Source organism: Vombatus ursinus, unplaced genomic scaffold (assembly GCF_900497805.2).
Source record: "Vombatus ursinus unplaced genomic scaffold, bare-nosed wombat genome assembly UNPS02014822.1, whole genome shotgun sequence".
NCBI classification, from domain to species: Eukaryota; Metazoa; Chordata; class Mammalia; order Diprotodontia; family Vombatidae; genus Vombatus; species Vombatus ursinus.
This window is the reverse complement of record NW_020954600.1, coordinates 3345361-3369230: the sequence shown is the minus strand read 5'-3', so window position 1 is coordinate 3369230 and position 23870 is coordinate 3345361. Positions and strand designations below refer to the sequence as shown.

The 23870-nt window shown below is 44.8% G+C and overlaps 1 protein-coding gene across 6 annotated transcripts in view; it reads left to right on the top strand.

Moving 5' to 3' along the window:
• The window catches only part of TSPAN18 (tetraspanin 18), a 233083-nt gene that overhangs the window by 162384 nt on the left and 46829 nt on the right, over positions 1-23870 (top strand). The window contains exon 4 of one of the 6 annotated variants that reach the window (XM_027837867.1): positions 12797-12911. The exons of 4 other annotated variants lie outside the window; for them this stretch is intronic. The gene's annotated coding sequence lies outside the window, so the exon portion shown is untranslated. Of the gene's footprint in view, positions 1-12796; positions 12951-23870 lie in introns of all 6 variants that reach the window. One more of the 6 variants, XM_027837866.1, reaches the window with a different exon arrangement.

Below are 23870 nucleotides of genomic sequence, written 5' to 3'. Positions count from 1 at the left end.
AAATCTTTATGTATGCCCTGAACTCCTTGGACTATCTGAGGAAGCCTAGGGACCCCTTCTCCGAACCATAATTTTAAATACATAAAGTAAAATATAGAGTTACAAAGGAAAGCAATTATCTTCAAATACAGTTGCCAAAATATTAGTAAAACAAGTTCATGGACCCCGGTTTGAGAACCCTTGTTCTGAATAATTTCTAAGGTTCCTTTCAATCAACAGACACTGATTAAGTACCTACTATGTGTCAGGCACTATACTAAGCACTGGAGATACAAAAAGAGTCAAGAAGACAGTCCCTGCCCTCAAGGAGCTTACAATCTAATAGGGGAGACAACACACACACACACATACACACACACACACACACACACACATATATATATATATATATATATACAGAGAGAGAGAGAGAGAGAGAGAGAGAAGGGGTTAGGGGAGGCCTCTGTATTTTTCCTAAGGTCCCTTTCAGCTCTAACCTTCTATGTCCTCAGGTCCAGCTCAGCTGTGACATGCTATGCTCCAAGGTCCCTCCTGGCTCCGATTTTCTGTGTGCTAAGGGACCCTTCCAGTCTGGGCATTTTATGTTCTGTCCCCTAATGTCCCTCCTAGCTGCATGTCCTGTGATATCCCCCTTAGAAAACAAGGCCCAGAATCAGTCCCCTGTCCGTCCATAGCTTTTTTTCTCCAAAGATTCCCCCTGAGGATTCATTCCCAGAGCTATATATGGTCACAGATCCCAGAAGACATGCTCTCCCTCACTTGACTCTACCTGTGGGCTCTCCTAGGCATTGGGAGCATCTGTCTGGGGCTTTCCTCCGCCCTAACTGGACATAAAGCAATCCACAGAGGAGGTGGCCTGAAGCCAGCCCAGCATCTGGGCAGCATCAGTGATTCACTCTCACTCCCTAAACCACTCTGTCTCCCTCCCCACTTCCCTCAACTGCCACTCCACTCCCCCACCCCAACCAGGGCTGGGAGTTTGAATTTGTAACCTCAGTGTTTAAATAATGTCAGCAGGCTGGCTCGATTAATTTGCTCACAGTTAGGAGGGAAAGAAAGGGAAAAGGAAGAAGGGAATGCCAGAGCTCCAGCCACAAGGAGTGAGAAATGAAAAGCGGTGATGGTGTCAGGCTGGGCCCCCCTTCCCTTCCTCCAGGCCACTCTTTCAGGGCATTTGCTGATGTGACAAATTCTCCCTTTCCTGGGCCTTTCTGGGAAATTTTGGACATCGGTATTCATGGCCTTGTTGAAGTGAATCAGAACTGACTTCCCTTACTTGACTACCATTTCCCCCCAGGCGCTGGCCAGAGATAAAATGGGGAAGCGAAAGCTGCCCTGCCCCCTGCCACGAGGTGCCACCTCCTAGCACCCTGAAGCTATCCTTTGGGAAACTGTCGACTGACACCTGTCTCTTCCCAGTTGGTGTTCCAGATGTCCCACATTTGCAAGCCTCTGTCTCCACAGCCCCCACAAATCCAAACTTACCATCCTCTTTCCTTTTCCCTCGTGGCCCTTTAATGTGCCGGGCTTATAGGACAAACCAATTCAAGTTATGGTATTAATGGCCGACGGTAGCATCATTTGTACCCCTTCCAGGAGTGTTTGCATCTCAACAAGAGGGTGCAGAAGAAGGATAATCCCATCTAAAGATCATAATGATGCCACTCACCAAAAGGGGAAAAGAGTGTAGACATCCCAAAGGAGACAGAGATGGGGGGGGAGGCGCTTAGCCACATGCCAGTGAATAAAGTGCCCATGATGATGAGATCACACACAGGCCTGAGCATCTAAGACATAACTGCCAGTTCTGGGCCAGGCCACAGAGGGCAATGGAAAAAGCAGTGGGTTTGGAGTCAGGAGACCTGGGTTTGAATTGGAGCTATGATGCTTGTTAGCCTTGGGAGCCTGGGACAGCCTCTATTTCCTTGTCTATAAAATGAGCAGAATAATAGTTGCTTTTTCTCCCTTCGAAGTTTGTTTGTGGAGGAAAGTCATTGCAAACGTGACCAATAAGATGCTTTTCCACAGGACTTTAAGGCTTACAAAAAGAATGGGGCAGCGGTGGTAGAACCCACAGTGAGCCAGCCTCCAAGCCAGGAAGAATTGGGCTCATCACCTACCTTTCAGGCATCCTGACTGTATGACATTGGGCAAGTCGCTCAGCCTCTAGGTGCTCTGGGCTAGACTAGCAGATGGTGAACTGGGTGGGCAAAGGGACTGTCCCCACTCAGGAGTTCCAATGAATACCAATGAATTTCCATATACATGTGGTTACAGGTCCATTCTTTACAACAACTCTGGGAGGCAGGGAGTGCAAACATTATTCTCCTCATATGAAAGATATAGCAGTGTGATGTGCCAGCTAGAAAGCTGACCTTGGAGGAAAAAAGACTTGGGTTCAATAACCCTCTGACATAGACTGACTGTGTGATTCTGGGCAATCATTTTATCTCTCCATGTTATGTGGCAACTCGGAAAAACTCTAAGGTTGTTGCCCAGCAGTTATTGGTCTGCTTTGGTAGAAAAAAAAACCTCCCCCAGAGCTACCCCTGTCAATGAGATCACGGGTCTGATTAAAAACCAAACAGAAGGTATAATGGAAAGAATCAATGGACCTGGGTTTGAATCCTGGCTCTGTAAAAGGATGGGGTTGGATTTAGATGATCAATCCTAAATCTACAAATGAGGTAACTGAGGCTGAGAGCAGTTAAGGGACCTGCCCAGGGTCTCACAGGTAGTAAATATCTAATGGCTAGATTTTTAGGCCTCACTAATTTAGGAGAGGCTGTGTGGATATTTGGGGGAGGAGTCCTTTCAGCATCCCTTCAAATGATGCCAAATCAGCGGTCTCCCCCAAATTAAAAACTGGTCCTTGAGGAATGGGAAGAATCACAGTCTTAAGTTTCTGTCTGCTCCACAGCACTGAGAGCAAGTTAATACTTTACAATAAAATGATGGTGATGGTGATGATGGTGACGATGATGATGATGGTGATGGTGATGGTGATGATGATAATTCTTGCTGGTTGATGCAGTGACCTAGTATTATAGATTTAAAGCTGAAAAAGGACATCATCCTTCATCTCTTCATCTCACAGATGAGGAAGCTGAGTCTGAGAATGGCTAAGTGACTTGCCCAGGGTCACAGAGCTAGTAAATATCTGAGATGGGAATTGTACTCAAGTCTTTGGAACCTCAAATCTGGCACTTGTATCCACTATAACACCTGGGCTGCCTCGATCAATTACTAAACATTTATTAAGCACCTATTAAGTACCAGGCACTGGGCATACCAATACCTTGTCAACATGATGATGGTTCACCGCAGTAGAGGTTATTCCTATATCAGTAACTATCGTAGACATGGCCAGCTCTGCCACCTATCAGCTGTGTGACCTTAGAGCATTTCCTTCCCCTCTGTAAGGCTCAGTTTATAAAATGAGGATAATGATGCTTTTTCTACCTCCCTCACAGGATTCCTATTCAAGAAGTGTTTTATAAATGAGTAACTGCTCAATTAACATGTGTGATGTCATAATCAATACTAGCTGTGCAAAGAAGAAACAGTTGACCCCGAGGGAACATGCTTGATTGGGGAAAATTAATATTAAAGGAAGATTCACTGTAATAGAAGTAGTTTTGATGGAGCTTAGAAGGGATCAAGAGAAGCCCCTATGAAAAGAAGAGGCTAGAAAGAAAACACCCCCCCATCCCCAACACACATCCCTGTGGAGAGAAGAGAGTAATGGTGCCTGCTTTTATTTTATTCAGTTTTATTTCATGCTGGAAAACTGAAAATTAACCACCTTCCTGGGGTCTGCAGGGAGATCTGCCCTAACTTGTACTAATGTGAATTGAGTGGGTTTTGAGATCCATTTCCCAAACCTGTTGCCTGGATACCAGCCCAGCTCTGCTTCCCTAAACCCCTCGTGAAAGGAGGGGGGCGGCTTCCAGCGCCCTGGGCCCCAAGAAAGGCTCTGCAGATGTTTTTAGGGGAGCGAGCAAGGCTGCAAGTTACACAAGGCAATTTTCCACCCCTCTTCCCATTTCTATGCCTCATCGTCTTTTCCCCCGTGACTCTTTAACTGAAGATGGCAGTGAGGTCGCCAGCCAGACCAGACTGCCCGCTACTGGAAGGCTCTGGTTGAGAGAAGGCTTTCTGGCCACTGACAAAGCGCAGCATTGTGCCTGCCTCCCCAAAAAAGCCTCTCATCTCCAGCAGAGCCCTGGGAAGACCAGCGACGGCCACCAAGGACTGGGCTGCTCCAGAACAAGTGTGGAATGGGGGCGGGTGAGCTGGGGAGGGGTCTGGATGGAGGGGCCATTGTTCTACTCTAAGAGGCTTAGGTCTAAATAGTACTGGGGCTGGAGGAGTAGCTCTCCTAGGAGATGCTGGGGCTTGGTACAAAGGGTGCTGGATTTGGAGGCAAGAGAAACTGTAGGTGACTGGACGTGGAGTGAAGAAGACCTGAACTCAGGTCCCATCTCAGACATATAAGCTGTCTGACCCTGGGCAAGTCATTTAACCTCTGTTTGCCTCAGTTTCTTCATCTGTCAAATTAGACATGTCTCTTCCATATCTAAGTCTATATGGTCCAATTCTCCTCTTCAGTCACCAGCTCTTGACACTGTGAGACCCTGAGCAAGTCTGTTTATCTGTCTCACCTGTAAAATGGGAATAATTATTATTTATTATAAAAATAAACCCAATACTATCACAATCCAATCTCATAGCGTAATTGCATGCCATGTAGTAATGTTGTATATTAATTATTATATGGAATACATTAATTCCATGTTTTTGTTATTCAGTCATGTTAGTCATGTTCTACTCTTCGTGACCCCGCTGGGGGTCTTCTTGGCAAAACTATTGGAGTGGTTTGCCGTTTCCTTTTCCAGGTCATTTTATAGATGAGGAAACTGAGGTAATCAGGGTCAAATGACTTGCCCAGGGTCACACAACTAGTAAGTGTCTGAGGCTGGATTTGAACTCAGGGAGATGAGTCTTCCTGACTCCAGGCCCAGGGCTCTGACACCTATGGTGCCACCTAGCAAATTACTTCACCTCTTGGAGACCTCAGTTTTCCCATCTGTAAAATGATGTATTTATGTGTGTTGGGGACAAGTTCTAGATTATTTCTAAGCTCTTTCTTAGTTCTGGTATCCTATGGTCTAAAGGACCTTCCAATTCTGACATTCTGTGGTCCATGTACTTTCTTTATGGCTCTAGCATTCTTTGTCGTATGTTCTAAGGTCTCTTTCGGTTATGACATTTTATGGTGTATGTATTTATGTATGTATGTATGTGAAGGTATGTGTGTATGTTTGTATGTATGGGCATGCATGTATGTATATGAGAATTTATTGAAGAAATTGGGAATGTTTAGCCTGGAGAAGAGGAGGCTGAGAGGGGCATGATGGCTGTAGAAAACACAGACTCTGGAGTCAACAGACCTGGTGGTTCAAGGCCTATCTCTGATCATTACCAACTGTGTGACCTTGGGCAAGTCACTCAGACCTCAGTTTCCTTATCTGTAAAAGGGGGGGATGGAATGGATAACCTCGGAAGTTCGTCTTAGCTTTAGCTCTATAAACCTGACTGCTCTTAGGGTTTTCTGTCATGAAGAAAGGTGAATTAAACTGAGGCTGCTTGACTCCAGAGGCCAGAATCAGGAGCAATGGGTGAAGGGCATAGGGAGGCAGACTTCAGCTTGATAGAAGGCAAATCTTCCTAATCATCCAAGCTGTCTGAAAGGGCTGTGTTGGGGATCCGCCTTAAGGGATGTCTTTGAGAGCCAAATACCCTCCTGTTGGAGAAGGTGTAGAGGGGGTGCTGAGATGCTAGACTGGGGGCTCTGAAGTCTCTTCCAACCCTAAGGCACGATGGTTCTGGAAGTCCCTTGGTGGAAGCAGGAAGGCCCTTCTGGAATATCCCTTGACACGCAGCTTGAAGAGATTCACTTATGGGGCGCTCATTTCCTCCCAAGGCGGCCCACTCCGTTTTTGGAAAGCTCCGATGGTTAGGAAGTCCTTCCTGGTTGTAGCTGAGCCCACATCTGCCTTCTTGTGACTCAGCTCTGGGGTCCACCTTAGCCTCACATCTGGCCAGGCCCTCCACAGCTGAGACCCTCGGGTCCTGAGAGCAGCACGGAGGAAATGGTGGGTTATTGGCCTGGGGCCTAGAGGCCTCATAAATCCTACTCAACTGCAGGTCATTTGGCAACCCCTTCAACCCCAGAATTGAGTAAGAAAGATAGGCATTCTCCGCCTTGGAGGAAGGTAAGAGAAGGAGGCTGGGGGAGAAAGAGGAAAGAACAGTAAAAAAAAAAAAGAAATGGTGAGGTATAGAGAGGAAAAAAGGAGATAGAGGAAGGGAAAAGATGAGAGTGAGGAGGAGGAGAGAGGGGGAGAAGAAAAGAATAAGGGGGGGAGAAAAAGAGGAGGACAAGATAAAGAGGGAAGGGAAGATAAATGGGGAAAGGGAGAGGAAGAAGGGAGAGGGGGAGAAAGAGAAGAGAGGATAGAAGGGGGAGAGAAAGAGGAGAGAGAGAAGGGGAAGAGAAATAGAAGAAGAGGAGAGAAGAGGAAGGAAAAGAAGGGAGAAGAGAAGAAAGAGGGAAAAGAGGAGAGGGGAAGAGAAATAGGGGAGAGAGGAGAAAAGGGGAAGAAAAAAAGGAGAAGAAAGGAAAGAGAGGGAAAAGAGAAGTGGGGGGAAGGAAGAAAGGAGACAGGGAAAAGAAATATAGGAGAGAGGGGAGAAAAAGAAGAGAGGGGAGAGGGGAGGGAAGAAAGAGGGAGAGGGAGGAAAGAAAGAGGAGAGAAAGGGAGGAGGAAAGGACTAGAGATAGAATGGGGAGAGCATGGGAGAGCAAAGTAACACTCTACTTGCTCCTGGGGCCCTCTGGTGGGAAGGGGTCTGCTAATGTCTTTAGGGCCTTTTGCTGTGAAGCACCGCCCCCCCCCCTCCCCCAGCTGAACCAGGACCTCCTGAAAAGTCTAGTCTTTAGGCCTGCTCAGTCAATGCAGGGTAATTATACCGTTCTGATTTAAAGGTGTAATGGTTTCTTAATCAGTCCCGTTTGGGAATATGGCACACAGCCTATCAGTGGGGAGGGGTGGTGAAGGGGGAGGGTGGTAATAGCATTAATAAGGGTAATTGAAGTCAGCACTTTAATCTCATTTATTCCTCAGTGTGGTAATTGAAAAATGATTCATCTTAACGGGGGCTTTGGAAGAGTCGTGGGGCTAAGTCAGCACCCAGTGGCTTGGGAGGGGAGCTTCCGCACATGTTGGGGGTGACGGGCAGTGTTTGTGTCCGTGACTGAAAAGCCCTGTCAGCATTTGCTGTAGGCCCTGATGGAGGGGCTAGGGAGAGGCATTGGGAGAGGAGAGGGAGAGTCTAGGCTGAGGGCTGAGAAATTTGGAGCAGTGCTCTCCTCCCCACTTCTGGGAGGATGAAGGGAAGCTCCTGATCCTCACTTTCAAGGAAGGAGATTTTGCTCAGGTACAGAAAGAAAGAGAGCTGGCTTTGGGATCAGAGGAACTAGGTTCCAATCCTGAGTCTGCCAATTACCAGTTGTATGACCATGGGCAAATCCCTTAGTCCTCCTCTCTGGACCTCAATTTCCCCATCTGTAAGATGAAGGATTTGGACTAGATGACCTTTGAGGTTCCTTCCAGATCTAAATCCATGGTCCTGTGTACAGTGGCAAGAAGTCTGGAGTCAGGAAAGCTGAATTCAAATTCTGATGCTGACACTACCTAGCTAGGTGACCCTAGGCAAGTCACTTCAACTCTGAGCCTCAGTATCTTTATCTGTAAAATGAAGATAATAATACAGGTATCAGACATGGGTTTGAATACTCAGCTCAGCTACTTGCTAACTGTGAGACTTTGGGAAAGTCATTTCATGCCTGACCCCACCCCTGTGACTCAGTTTCTTCTTCTGTAAAATGAAAAGGTTCACCTTGCTGATTTCTGAAGTGCCTTCCAGCTCTGGACCTAGGATCCAGAGATCTAAGATTGTTTCCCAACAGGGTTCTGGGGAAAGCCCTCAGTCACCTTGGAAAAGCTTATAGAAATGGAATTTCTTGGCCAGATCATCCTTTCCTCTTCCTCCTTAAGACCCCCATCCCCAGCCACCCATAATGACAGAAAATGTTTTTCCAAAGCCCGCCAAAATCATATCTAAATGGTGCTACTGAAACCCTGAAATTTCCTTGTATGTACTTTATATGTGTGTATGTGATTTTTTTTTTTGACTAGTCCTACGATTTCATTGGGGTAGGAAGTTCCCAGTAAGAAGATCTCCCAGTGAAGCAGGTCAGAATCTGCCGTACAACTTAGAGACTGAGAGAATTGCTTGGGGTGCTGAGTGGTTAATTGACTTTTCCCAAGTCACACAGTTCCTGTGTGTCAGAAGCAGCACCATAAATACGTATCTCTAATATAGTATTAGAGATAAAATAGCATAATAATCATAATACAATGTTTATTGCCATTTATACATATTATTATATAGTACATTATTAGAGGCCGCTAGGTGGTGCAGTGGAGACAGTACGCAGCCAGGGAGACCTGAGTTCCAATCTAGCCCAAGTCACTTGCTAGCTGTATGACTGTAGAAGTCATCTAATCTCTGTCTGCCTGAGTTTTCTCACGTGTAAAATGGGGATAATAACAGCACCTACCCCCATAGGATTGTTGTGAGGATCAAATGAAATAATATTTGTAAAGTGGCTAACACAGTGCTTGGCACATAGTGGGAACTTAATGAAATGTTTGTTTCCTTTTTTTTCCTTCCTATTATATTTAAATGATTATATTACTATGTATTATGTTGAATTTCTTTTGTGTGTGTGTGTGAATTAATTTTTATTTGGAAGTGAAATTAGAACTTTTAACTATTAATACAAATGCCAAGATACTACACAAAACATCCACAGATAATTTTTTTTATCACTTTTTGAATTGTTCACAAATATTTCCTATATAATCCAGAATATAACAGAGAAATGATACTTCTTTCTTTTATGTTAAATTTCTATATGTAACTTTATTGTATTGCTTTATAACACATTCTGTATTACCATATATGCAATTATAGTTCTGCTTCTCTCCATATGTAAATGGGTATATATGTATAAATATATAACTGCTTCTGACACATGGTAGCTGTGTGACCCTGGATACTTAGTACCTCAAGCAATTTTTCTATGTTCTAAGGTCCCTCCCAGCTCTGACATCCTATGGTCTAAGACCTCTTTCAGCTCTGACATTCTCTGTTCTAAGGTCCCTTTCAGCTCTGATATTGTATGTTCTAAGCACAAGGGTGGGGAAATCTGTGGTCTCAAGGCTACATATGGCCCTCTAGGTCCTTGGGTGCGGCCTTTTGACTGAGTCCAAGTTTTACAGAACAAATCCTTTTATTAAGGGTATTTGTTCTGTGAAATTTAGATTCAGTCAAAGGGCTGCACTTGAGGATCTAGAGGGCCACATGTAGCCTTGAGACCACAGATTCCCCACCCCTGTAAGATCTCTCTGAGCTGTGACATTTTATGTCCTGTATTCTAAGGTCCTTTCTAGCTCTGACATTCTCTGTTCTAAGGTCTTTGCCAACTCTGATACTCTCTGTTCTCTGGTCTCTCTCATATTTATCATTCTATATTCTGTGTTCTAAGGTCCCGTCTGGCTTTAAATCTTATGATTCTTCTCTCTCTCTCTCTCTCTCACACACACACACACACACACACACACACACACACACGCACACACCACGCATGCACGCTGCAGTCCCCCACTCCTACATGTCCATAATAATCACTTACTGTCCTCCTCCCTCCCATGCATATACAGTCAGCCAGAACATACACATACATCAGTTATCCTGCACATATGCAGGTGTATATATCCTCCCTATCTATACACATGTATACAGTCATCCTATACATATACCTACTCCACAGTTACATACCACCCCCCCACACACACATATACTCTTGGGTTCCTCATGTTTGCATCCATCTCTCATCCTGCACTTACAGTCACACATCCACATTGCTAATATCCTGTGCTTGTATGCACCAGTTATACCTTCATCCCACCTCCATCCCCCACCCTGTGCCCTCTGTCTTTTCTGTTATGGATTAAGTTGTCATTTTCCAGTGAAGGCACCAAAGGCCAAGCAGGCTTAAGGCAGTGACTTCAGCTCCCCTGATTAATATCACCAGAGCTTGCCCTTCCCCCCCAGAGGCTGTGCGCCAGGCTCCCCAAATTAGACTTTATTAACAAGCCATTAAGTGTTCAAATGAGAGCTGCATCTGAGCACTTGTAATAATGCACCTTTTATTCCTCCTAATAGAGTTGGGCTCATTTCTCTGGGAGGGGTAATTCATGAAACACTGGGGCTCCAGGAGTAGGAGTGTTATGGTAATGAGGCCCAGCATCTTGATCCAGAGTGCTAGTCAAGATTACCTGGCAGCAGGGCCATCTGGAGAGCCAGAACCCAGAAAGGCCCCTGCAGGGTTGCTACAGCTTCCTGAGGATACCCTTCTGTGGACATAGCATGTTGGGAGCAGAACTGAGTAGCTATATATGTGTGTAGAAACTGAGAGCATAATCACATGTCCTGCTTTTAGAGCCCTGACCCAAGTGGTCCCCAGGAGACTCTTCAAAATATTCATATCATATCCATTGACTGTTGGAGCTGGAAGACCATAAATTCTCGATGTTAATGTGAAATGGACCATAGAAAAGAGAACCTAGAATGTCAGAGCTGGGAGAGATCTTAGAACACAGATGTTGAAGGTGGAAGGAACCTTAGAACATAGAATGTTGGAGCTAGAAGAGATCTTAAAAAGAGATCTTAGAATTATCAGGGTTGAAAAGAATCTTAGAATATAGGACATAGAATTTCAGAGCTGAAAGGTACTGTGACAGACTGTGTGATATGAGCATTCCTCTTAGGCTCAGATGACTTGAGTTTGAACTTTGGTTTACTAGCTTTGTGACCCTGGATTGACTATTCACTTAACTCTCTGCCTCAGTTTCCTGATCTGCCAAATGGGGATAATTTTACTACCTATCTCACAGGGTTGTGGTCAAGACAACAGGCAATTCTTAAGTAGTAGACACTGTGCTTTGTAAACCCTCAAGTGCTCTTTAAATTCATGACTGTTTTGTCCTTCTGAACCTCAGGTCCCTGAAAGTGTCAAGGGAACACAGTTTAGGAAGGGCGTTATTGTGTACTGGCCAGAGTACTCTTGGGTTCCTCATTGGTCACTCAACTAAAAGTAAAAGATGGACTACTCAGGGAGTGGGATGGGATTCTGAAACTGAGTCTGTGGTGCCTAAACTCTGTCTTTGGCTCACTCCCTTTCAGCTAATTATTGGAGGGTCCCTTTCCGATTATAATGGATCCTAGTGGCATGATGGCCATCAGCAGAAGCTGCTTCTGGTAGTGCAGCTAGGGAAAGGAGATTCCATAATTGGGGGATGGAGAAATACTATGATTCCTGGGGTAGTCTCTGCCCTCTACTCCCCCCCTTTCCCCCATGCCCCATGCTATTCACTCTTCCTTTATAACCTTCTTCTGAGCCCCATGAACATAATAAGCCATTTCCACTTTCCCAATTTCCATTGCTTTTTCTTAGTGTTGTGTTGTTGTTATTGGTTTTGTGTGTGTGCTTGTGTGAAGCCAGAGGACTCAGTCTAACTCTTCCCACAATGTACTTATTGGCAGTATGTCCTAGGGAGGGCGGGGTAACTCTAAAGAGGCTTCATAAACCCCAATCCCACCCCTGTGGTCTTTAAATGAACTCAAATGTTTATAAAGTAATTCTCCCAGAATAGCAAGAAGGTGTACAATCCCAGCCCCGTGTTTATTAGACCAAAAGCCCCTCTGGAGTGGATTTGTCCAGTTGGGTAATTGACAACAAAGCAGATGCCTGCTGTTCAGGGTATGGAAATCTCTGCTAATGACCCAAGCCCACTGAATGGGTACTAGAGTGTCCCAGAGTCTTAATAGCAACCTACCTTCAAAGGGCTGAAAGCAGAGCCAAGAAAGCACATCCAATTTGGAAAGGGGTGGGGGGTCCAAAGACTGGGAACATAGAAAGTCAGAGCTAGGACACAATCTGGAACAGAGAATGTAAAATGTTGACTCTGGAAGAACCTTGGAATATAGAATGTCAGAGATGGGAAGGACCTTAGAACGTAGAACATTAGAGCTAGAAGAGATCTTAGAACACAGAACGTAGGATGTCAGAGCTGAAAAGGATCTCAGAAATTAGAAGTTAAAGGTGGGAAGGACTTTCGAACATAGAAGAGACAGTCAGAACTGGTAGGGACCAGGTTCTACAGGTCTCTCACTGTCCCCTGCACATTAACTTCTGCTGATCTAGGGTTAGACAGACCTTTAGAAACCATCCAGTCTAGATGCATAAGTAGTTTGTCCAAGCTCACACAGAACATCCAAAGAACCAGAGGTAGGTGGATTCTACCGGGCCCTCTGACTCCAAGCCCTGTGCTCCTTTCTATGCCCAGGCAGCCTCTGCTTTGCATACTGCTTCTGCTGACTCTCCTGGGGGCTACTAAGGAACAGGTGTGAAGTCCCTATCTGAGACATGCCTTCCTTCTCCACAACTCCAGCCACGAGGCCATTTGAGGTCCAGTCAGACAGGATTTCATTTTTTCTCATTGATAAAGTTTAGGAAATGATTTCTGAACTCCATGCTAAAGAAGGAAACAGGACCCTAATCAGCTCTAGATAAACACCCTTTATCTTTACTCTTTGGCAGGAAGATTTGGAATTGAAGGAGCTCCCAGCTTTCTTCCTCCTCACAAGTTTTAAATGCCTCTGGTTGCCAATCCTTGCACCAAGGAGAGGAGTGTTGACGGAAACCAGCCCCCTAAGTAAGCCTGTTGATCCAGGACGTCTGGCCAAGGGTGCAGGTATAATAGGACCATGGGAACCATGGCTAGAATGAGCCTCAGAAGCCAACTGGTCCAACCCTTTTATTTTACAGATAAGGAAACTGAGGCTTCCCTCCCCTCCTCCCCAAGAAAGTGATGTATATAGTAGCAGCTTCATGGAGGTGTGTTGACTTGACCTGTCCAAGGTTATTTAGCTAATGAGTAGCAAAGATCAGAATTCCAAACCAGTCGTCAAATGACGGCTCTGTGACTGGAAGGACCCCATCTGGGGGGAAGGAAAGAGGCATTTATTAAGCACCTACTATGTGTCAGGCACTGGGCCAAGTGAAGAAACTGAAGGTTGGGGAAGTTAAGTGACTGTCTCAAAATAGCACAGGTATAGACGTCAAAGACTGGATTTGAATCCAGAGCCAATGTTTTCTTTTGTATCATACTACCTTCCTATTCCTTTCCTCTCCCTCCTCATGACACAGATCTGAAGACATGGAGGCCCAGGACCTGGCTTCGAATCTAGCCTTGCCACTTGCTACCTGTGTGGCCCTCTTCTCTGGGACAGTTTCCTCATCTGTAAAAACAGAAGTTTAGACTAAGTGGGCTCTGTGTCTATAATCCTAGGATCCAATGACCTTTGGCAAGTCTCTCCATGGACTTTAGTATGACCACCCAAAGGCCATCTCTCCTAGTCTCTAGCTGCCCCAGAAAAGGTGAGATGGGTCCCTGTTGTCCAACAAGTGACTGTTCAGCTGTGGGTTGGGCTAGATGAGGTCCCTTCTTTTAGTATTGAGATTCTATGATCTGTGAAACTTCTCTGAGCCTCATTTTCCTCCTCTGTAAAGTGGGCAGATTGGACTAGATGATCTCTGAAGTCCTTTCTAGTGCTAAGGTTTTATGATCCATGGCCTCAGTGAAACTCCTCTGAGCCTCAGTTTTCCTTCTCTATAAAATGGGCTGATTACACTAGATAGTTTCTGAGGTCCCCTCCTAGCTCTGCATTATGAGGCTATGCCTCTTAATTAGGCACCTATTTGGATTCCAGAGAATGCTTGTGGCAGGATTGCTAATTGGATCCAGAAGAAGGGTTTGGGCGAATACTTTTCACAGAAAAAAAACCCCCGACATTATTAAAATGCTGTATCCCTCACACCTCCCTTGCGGTCAGTCCCATGTCTTTTTCACTCATACATTTATTTAACGACATCCTTTGCTCAGCTGCTCCCTTGTGATTCCATGTTTATAATGCTCTGTATCCCGCACACGCCCAGCGTGCACCTTTTTCTGGCCCCTGGGGTGAGCTGTAGATTAAGTTCTGTAGAGATCACAGTATTCCTTGACTCATAGCTATCAATCTGGCCTGACAATAAGCATTATTATTATATTATGTAGGTTCCTGAGCTTTAGAGTGAAAGGGCCCTTTGAGACCACCTAGTCTAACAGCTCTCTATTGTGTCTTCTTAAGACAAACCCAGCAAGTCATGTGTGTGTGTGTGTGTGCGCGCAAGCGCGCGTGTGTGTGGTTTACCTTAATTGCCATTCACAGCAATGACAGCAAGCCGCCCTCCATTATTAGAATCTGACAATACCTGTGATTTGGCATTCAAGAAGGTAAGGAAGAAGCCCTGCCCCTGGTTTGCCTGGAATTCACGATTCATTGGAGAGCTCTTAGGCTCTGACCCTTTCATTTCACTGTGACCTTTTTATTCCTCAGTGTAGGGTGTTAGGTTTCCTTCACACCATTTTTTAAGGGGGGGAAAAGCAACCAAAAATGGAAGTCTGTTTGTTAACTCTTTAGACCGTGTGATTCCATTTAGCTTGCAGAAATACAGTTTCTGAGTCCTTATCAATCAGAAATGGATGCAATAGAACTCAGAGGTTCTTACAATAGTCTAATCTTTGTCTCAGATATGATGGAACAACAGACGACTGTAGAGATTCTAATGGACTGCTTTCTGGATCAAATATGGGTCCAATACAAGAACTCACATCTAGAAATGAAATAGACCCAGCCAAAAGATAATGGTGATAATAATGATAATAATAATAATAACAGGTACATAATGCTTCAAGGTTTACAAAGTGATATATATATGGATTTATATTTATATATATATGGATATATATATGGATTTATATACTAATAAGGTACTTTAAGCTACTAGGCAACATATAAGATAAAATGCTGTACTTAGGAAGAACTGAGTTCAAATCTTGCTTCAAATACTTACCAACCCCCAATCATTCTCAGAATCATTTAGCCTCACCTTATAGAATCAAGTGACTAGCAGAGATAGTTGTTCAGTCATTTTTCAGTCATCTCTGAATCTTTGTGACCCCATTTGGGCTTTTCTTGGTAGAGGAGTGGTTTACCATTTCCTTCTCCAGCTCATTTTTACAGATTTGCCTAAGGTCACAGAGCTAGAAAATATCTGAGGCTAGATTTGAACTCAAGAAGATGAGTCTGAGCAGAGATAGTACAGACTCCAGTTAATCAGATCACAGAAGACACTAGAGTCACTGTTTGCCCTTCAGCCATAATGTGCCATTTCTCTTCTCTCCCCCTCCCCAAGTCACAGATATTTTAGCTACCATCTTCTTCTCAAGGACACTAGTCTGAAGTCTTGCTCAGGTCATAAATCATAGGACAATAGGGGTTAGAAGTGGAAGGGACCAGCTTGTCTAATTATTTCATTTCACAGAGGGGTAAGCTGAGGCTCAGAGAATGAATTAATTGTTCAAAGTTGCATAGGAAGGAAGGTGCTGAACAAGGTCTAACAGGTCCTATGATTGTCAGATGGATGGAAGGGTGAATGAATGAATGAACAAAGGAATGAATGAAAGCTTTTAAGTGCTTAGTATATGTCAGTCAGTGTGTTAGTTGGCAACGAGGTAGTGAAAGGCATAGCACGAGAGGAGAGATCAAAGTGAAGCATGGAAGGGGCTTTCTTGAAATAGGATTCTGCAAAAAACAGTCAGAGATTTTAAAGATAAAGAAACTGAGGCTCAGACAGGTTAAGTGACTTGTCCAGGGCCAAAAAACTAGTGTTTGAGGCAGGATTCTTCCTGACTCTTAAATCTAGCTTTCTACCGGCCACACCACATTCTCTTAAAATTCAATATGTCAAAAATGGGGTAAGAATGGATCCATATGGAGAACAGAATGTAAGTCTAAACCCCTCATTTCACAGAGGAGGAAAGTGAGACTCAGAATAGGTAATGTCACCAAGGTCACTCAGGCAGAAGGGGGTAGAGCTAAGATCTGGCCCCATACCCTCTGACTCCACAGCTCATATCCTTTCCACCACATACACACTGTGGAGCTGGAGGGAGCCCTGTACACCTCTCCTCTTCCACTGTCCTGATCTCCAGCCTCCCAACATGTCTTCTTGGCCACCAGACTGTCCCAGATCCCATTGGAGAGAGATTTCTGTGAACGCTATGACAGGCTACAGACCTTATTCCCAGGTTTTAATATGTGGTGAGTGGGTTCATTTGTAACCATTACTGCTTCAGAGAGGGGATGAGCAAGTGGGAAGGAGGTGGGAGAGGGGAGGAGGGAGCCATTAGGGTATCCACCGGCAGCAGGCGTGCTAGGGAAAAACAGGATTCGTTTCAATAATGGCCATTCTATTTTAATGTCCTCAACTCAGCAGCAGCTGTGAGGGTCAGCTGTTCCCCAGCCCTGGGACAATTACCTTCTACCCAAATCCCTCTGCCAGGTAGTTCTTGGAGCAGAAGCAGAGGACTGCTCTTCATACCAGAAATAAAGATAACTGAACAAGGATCTGTTTCTCAAGTGGTCCAGATTCAGTTCTAGGTGTTTTCATCATCATCATCAACATCATCATTATCATCATCATCATGGCATAGTTGATAGGGTGCTGGGCAAGTCAGGAACACTTGCATTTAACCATGACATTTGATCAGTCAATCATCAATACACATTTATTAAGCACCTTATATGTACCAGGCAGTATGCTAAGCACTGGGGATACAAAGAAAGGCAAAAGACAGTCCCTGCCCTCAAGGATCTCACAGTCTAATGGGGGAGATAACATGCAAACAACTTATGTTCAAACAGGATGTATGATATTTATATATGGTATGCTATAGGATATATATCCTATACAGGATCAATGGGAAATAATCAACAGAAGAAAAGCACTAGAAAAATGGGAGGTGGGGAATGGCTTCCCATAAAAGATGGGCTTTTATCAGGGACTCAAAGAAAGCCAGGAAGTGGAGATGAAGAGGAAGAGCCTTCCAAGCGTGGGGGGCCAACAGCCAGAGAGCATGTCCATAGCCAGGAAATGAAGCCTTTTGTGCAGGGAACAGTCAGGAAGCCAGCTTTAGTTCTTTGAAGAGCACTTGGGGGTAAGAAGACCAGAAAGCTGGGAAGGGGGCTGGGTTACATGCAGGCTTTGAACACCAGACAGAGGATTGCAATCATTCAGTCACAAGCATTTATTAAGCGCCTCCTATATTTTAGGACCTGGGAGTACATGTACAGAGAATAAAACAATGCCTGTTCACAAGAAGTTTACATTTTACTGGGAGAGAGGAACAGTTGCACAAATAGCTATATTCAGAATATATACAAAATAGAATTCTCGGGTGAATTCTAGGGAGGATCAGGAAGTGGTGACCCTTGAACTGAGCCTGGAAGGAATCAAGGAGGTGGGAGTGAGGAGGAAGAAGTTTCCAGACAGATCCAGTCAATGGAGAGAGAGAGAAATCAATAGAAGTCTCTGTCAGTTTCCTAGGACTTACCTGCTAAGTCATCAGATGGGGTTATGGACCAGATCTGTGTGATTCTATAGGCAGAGAGAACTCCAAGAGGGGGAAATTCCCTCCACCAGTGCAATTTGGCCCCTTCTTTGCAACTAACGGTTTTGGAGAGTTGCTTAGGACCCTGAAGTTAAGTGACTTGTCCAGGATCACATGGCCAACATGCATCAAAAGTCTTGAACATGAGTCTTCATGGCTCTAAAGCCAGATCTCCGTAGTCAGTACTGTTTCACGGCCTCTTATGTCATAGAAGAGGTGTAATGCATTGGTGGTGGGAGTTCCCTGTCCTGACAGAATTAAGAGTTTTAGTCAATTAATAATAACTGACATTTCACATTGCTCTTTAGGGGTCACCAAGAACTTTCCCCTACAATGTCCCATAAGGTGGGTTCGTGAAAGCAAATTTATACCAATTGTACAGATGACCAAAATGATGCCCAGAATGGTTAAATTACTTGCTCAGGGTCTTATAGCTACAAAGCTTTAGAGCTGATATTCAAACCCAGGTCCCTTGACTCTCAAGTCTGGTGACTATTTCACCGTGTGCCAGGTTGGTTTTCCTGGGCTTATTCGGCTTCTAAAGCACCCTCAGTTTCTTTGTAGGGACTAACCTTGAGAGAAAAGTCCATTCCCTGCTCCTCATGCAATCCTCCTGGGGCAGGAGGAGCTTCTATTTCCTCCCACAGTTTCTTAGCCAGCCTCTCCAAGTTTCTATGAAAGAATGGATGACCCACCAGGATCCTACTGCCAGAAGGATTGACCATATATTCTAATATGTGTGCACTACTTATAATAATAACAACTACTAATTACAATAATAATAATAATTAACAGCTAATATGTATATGGCACTTTATGGTTATCAAAGCATTTTCTTTTTTTAAGATTGAAATTTTTTTTTTTTGATAAACCACTTACCCTGAGTTTACCATATTTACCAGCCAGCCTTAAATTACAGCTTAAGTGAAAAGTTCAATTTTACTACAAAATTTTCTCTCATTTGCTTTTCACAACAGTCCTGGAACAGAGATGCTGTAATTCTCTCCGTTTTCCGAGGGAGGTTAAGTGACTTGCCTGAGGTCATACAGCTGTCCCCTTTAATGGCCTGCCCGCCCCCCCCCCCCCCTTTGGAGTCTTAAGGTCAGGTGGTCTGGGCCAGTTCAGTTTCCATGGGCAGAGAAGATGTCTCTTCTGGGGGAGGGAAGGCAAGCAGCATCGCAGCTCTCTTCTCACCCCTCCATCCAGTTCAGGGGCTCTGCATTCTTCCTCCAGTCATTTGCCTTGAAGGGTTTTCAAGGGCTGTGCCGGGGAACTCCGGTAATGGTTATCTCTTTTCTTATTTATCTTCTCTGACATGAGAGCGAGATACCTGTAGTAAATCCTCTTCTGGGACAGGGTTGTGGCCTTGGCTAATTCAGCCCAGGTGACAAGAATCAACTGCAGTTGCCCCTCAAAACCTTTTGTCTCCAATATTTATTGCCGAGCAAACTTAAAGTAGAAGCATGGCGGAGTCCGGGTTGGGTAGGGCAGGGGAAGGAAGGCAAGCAAGCTCCCCTTGTCTATTTTGTGGCTGATTTTGTTCGAGACTTGGATCATAGGACTACAGGTTTAGAACTGGAAAGGACCTTAGATGTCATCAGGTCCACCCCTCCCATTTTGCAGATGAGGAAACTGAGGCCTAGAGAAGTGACTTACTCAAGGTCACACGCTAATATCTGAGGAGGGATTTGAACCCATGTCTTTCTGACTCCCAAGTCCAGCACCCTCTCCACTGTGCCACATTGCCTCTCAAAACATAGAGTGCCCAGCATTCTCAGGTGGTGTTTGATTTCAGTCCCAAATAGGGCCAACCCTCCTTAGTTTCCAAGATCAGATGAGATTAGATAACTTTACCAGGCCTAGGTCTTTAGGTCTCAGTGCCAGGGATGTCCCCACCAGTCAATGGAGGCATAGAGAGCCCTCCAAAGTGTTAGTTCACAAGCATTTATTAAGTACCTACTGTGCACCAGGCACTGCGCTAAGTTCTAGGAATACAAAGAAAGGAAATAGCCAGTCTCTGCCCTCAGAGGGCTTACAGTCTAAAGGGCACTGAATTCCTGAACCTTGCCTAACTCATTTCTCCAGTCAGGTGGTCTGCAAGGCAGATTAACCTTGGCAATCATCTGGTGAAGGGGTTCTAGTGTGACACGCATAGAAGGGCAGTGCCCAGAGAGACACATCCAAGTCCAAGCTCCACCAATGGCTCTCTGGGTGACCTTAGACCAGTCCCTTCCCCTCTCTGATCCTTGTCTGCAGCATGAGAATAATGATACACCACCTACCTCCAAATGGGTCAAATGTAAGTTTGCGTTTCCTCATCTGTAAAACGAGGAGGCAAGACTGCAGGATCTTGAAGGGACCTTCCAGCCCCCCATCCATGCTTGATGGTCCTTGGAACAAGCAGGATTTATTTCAGTGGGAGATAAAGAGGAAGCAATGTGGTGGGGGGAAGAGGCATCTAGAGTCAGAGGAACCGAGTTCAAAGCTTAGCTCTGCTCCTTAGTAACTGTGTGACTTTGAGTAAGGCACTTGATATATTCCTGGGCCTTCGTTTTCTCATTTATAAAATGAAAAGGTTAGATCAAATGATTTCCAAGGCCCTTCCTCATTCTAGATCCTCTGCGGCCTGAGAGGGGACCACGTGTGTCCGTATTCAGATCTGATCTTCATGGAAGATGAGACTAGCAGGGATTAAAAAAAAAAAGCAAAAACCAACAAAACAAAACAGATTTTCATTGCTGTCTTGCTACATCGCCTAGATTTCTGCCTGTATCTCTCCCCCTGCCTTCTCAAAGAGAGCCACTCAATAACAGAAGGAAAAAAGAAGAAAATAAGAATTAAACAAAACTAATGACTAAGTGCATATCAGCACTTGGAAGTCATTTGTCCCTCCACTGTTCCTAGAATAGTGCTTCACTTACTGGATTTTTGAATGACTACATGAATGGATGAATTCAGAGGGTATCCACAGCCACAGTATCTCAGGTAGAGGTCAAGAACGCCCTTCTTCGTAATGTGCCGGATGTATCAGCCTAAAGATGTAGGTGCTCCCTCCCCATTATGAACAGCACACCAGTCAGAGCTGCTGAGAAACAGCAGTATCTGGAGATGATAGAGCTGACGACCTCTGACAGTGCTTTTCAGACCTGAGATCCAATGAATTAGAGTTACTGATGGGCGCTTCAGGAATGCCAGATGGGGGTGGTTTTGTCGTCTCCTCTCTCCAGGAAAGTAGGGCTGGAACTAGTCACTACAGTCCCAGGGCCAAGTCCAGGGCAGGCAGCAAATCAGCTTTTTAAATCAAAACATCTGGTGCTTAGTGTGGATGAGAAACCCTAGGCCAGGGGTGGGGAACCTGCGACCTCAAGGCCACATGTGGCTGTCTAGGTCCTCAAGTGCAGCACTTTGACGGAATCCAAACTTCACTGAACAAATCCACCTTAATAAAAGGTTTTGTTCATAAAACTCTGACTCAGTCAAAAGGCCACACTTGAGGACCTAGAGGGCCACATGTGGCCTTGAGGCTGCAGGTTCCTCTCCCCTGCTTTAGGCCCTTGAGAAAGAGAACCCAAGATGCTGCTAATGCTGCCAAGGTGAAGTAACTGGATGGGAGCAGATGGGGGAGGTGCTTGCTTATGAAATTCCTATTTTAACTAATTATCTTTAACCTTTCTGACCCAAGACAATGCTCTAAAACTGTAAGAAAACTGTATGTTGGAGAGCAGATGTCAATTAGCATCAGTGAAGGGAGGTTCCTCCTTGGGAGTACCCTACAGTATAGGTGATATGTAGAGATCACACAGATGAAATCAAAGAGCTGGTTCCTGCCCCCATCCCCTTTCCCTGAGATTATTACTAATTAACTGCTAACCTCCCTCATTCTTACCTGCTGAAGGAGTAGAAGTACTGTCAGCATCCTCTAAATGTCAATGCCCTGAAGGAAATCCGAGATGGCTTCACCCTAGTTCCTTCTCTATAGAGATCTCTTGGGTGTACAAGGAAGAACGTTGGATTTAGAATCAGAGAACCTGTCTCTATAGGGTTCAGTTTCCTCATCTGTAAAATGAAGGTGTTTGACTAGATGATCTCTGAGATCCCTTCTAGCTGTAATAATAGGATCCTACACTTAGAGACGGGTTAGAGATTATCTTGCCTAACCCCCCTCCCTTTTAAGAATCCCTACCAAGTGGGGATGTGACTTACCCAAGGAAACATAGCTAGTACTTCAAAGATCTGGGATTCAAACCCAGGTCCTGGAATTCTAGAATCTGTGCTTTTTGCCCTACTGAAGGCTTGGCACAGTGCCTGGCCCATATTAGGCACTTAATAAATGTTGATTGATTGATAAACTAGACTGTCTTTCTGAGGCCATGACTTTCCTTAGACACATGGTTTTTTCACCCTGGTGCCTCTGTGGTTCCCTCCATGTGCCCTTCTCCCTGCTTGTCACTCCAGTACCTTGGCAGGCCTCCATGCTCAGCCTCCATCTGCCTCACTCTTGGCATTCACCATCGCTCTCCCGACCAGGGGGTGATTATACATTGAGATCCAGCCACTTCATCCTACGTGGCCATTTCTTCCTTACTAATGCACTTGGAGATCATTATGGAAACAGTGATTGCAGTAGAGTCCTGCAGAGTGTTGGAGAAAGGCAAAGCCTGCTTCAGTCTGCCCCACATGGTCTGTGTCCAGCCCTGGGCTGAGGAGGCTTCTGGAGAAGGCCTCTGGGTCCACCCAGAGCTGTGCCATCAGAATAACTCTAGATTAGGAGTGAGGGCAAATCACAATGTCTCTGGGCTGGCATGGTCCAGCTCTATAAAAAACCAGGGGGTTGAAACTGGGGGTTTTCAAAGTCATTTCAAATTCTGACATCCTCTGTTCTAAGGTCCCTCCCTGCTTCAACATTCTCTATTCTAATTTCCTCCCAACTCTGACATCTTGTGTTCTAAGATCCCTCCTAGAACATTGTACACAGTAACAATAACATTGTGTGATGACCAATTCTGATAGACTTAGCTCTTCTCTGCGATGCAATGACCTAAGACAATTCCAAAAGACTCATGATGGAAAATGCTATTCACATCCAGAGAAAGAGCTATGGAGTCTGAATACAGATTGAAACATACTATTTTCCTCTCTTTTTTTGTTTTTTTTTCTTGTGGTTTTTCCCTTTGGTTCTGATTCTTCTTTCACAACATGACTAATGTGGAAATATGTTTAACATGATTGTACATGTATAGCCTATATCAGATTGCATGCTGTCTTGGGGAAGGAGAAGAGGAAGGAGGGGGGAAAATTTGGAACTCAAAATCTTATAAAAGTAAATGTTGAAAACTAAAAACTAAAATGAAAAAGGAATAAAATAAAAATAAATATAAGTTCTAAGGTCCTTCCCAGACCTGACAGCCTATGTTCTAAGGTCCCTCCCTGCTCTGATAGTCTACGTTCTGATTTCTTCCCAGTTCTGACATCCTTTTAAAGCCTTTTCTTGCTTGGATTATCAATGTTCTAAGGTGCCATAGACATTGCATGTTCTAAAGTCTTCCTGCTGTGACACTCTGTGTTTTAAATTCCCCCTGGCTCTGACACTCCAAAGTCTCTTCCAGCTCGGATAGTCTGTGTATAGGTGAGACAGCATCATTGTTATCCAGGTGTCATACCAGCATGTTGTCACAAGTGCATTGTGGGAGTGGGATGGGGAACTAGAATCAAGAAAATCGTATCAAGGATTTGTAAGGTCATGTACCTAAAGGGGGTCATAGCAGAGAATGGGTAAGCAAGAAGGAGTCGAGGTGAACATGAGGGTTCAAATCCAGGGGTCAAACCCAGGTTCCTTGCTGGAAGGGCAGTAGAGGTGAGTGTCCTTTTGGCCCTCAGGGGTGGTAGGTGTGGAGTGACCTGAAGATAATCCATATCCTGCTTAGGCTTCAGGCCTGAATCCAGACCAGCCACATCTCCAGTGGGGAATACTACTGAGCCCAAATCTTGGGTGCATTCATCATTACTCAGTCTCTGGAAAAATTAGCTCTTACATTTCTGGACACCTCAGCGGGACTTGAATAACTGTCCAGGCTTAAGAATTACCCTTGCCTCCTCTGGGGATAGGAATAAATCCTG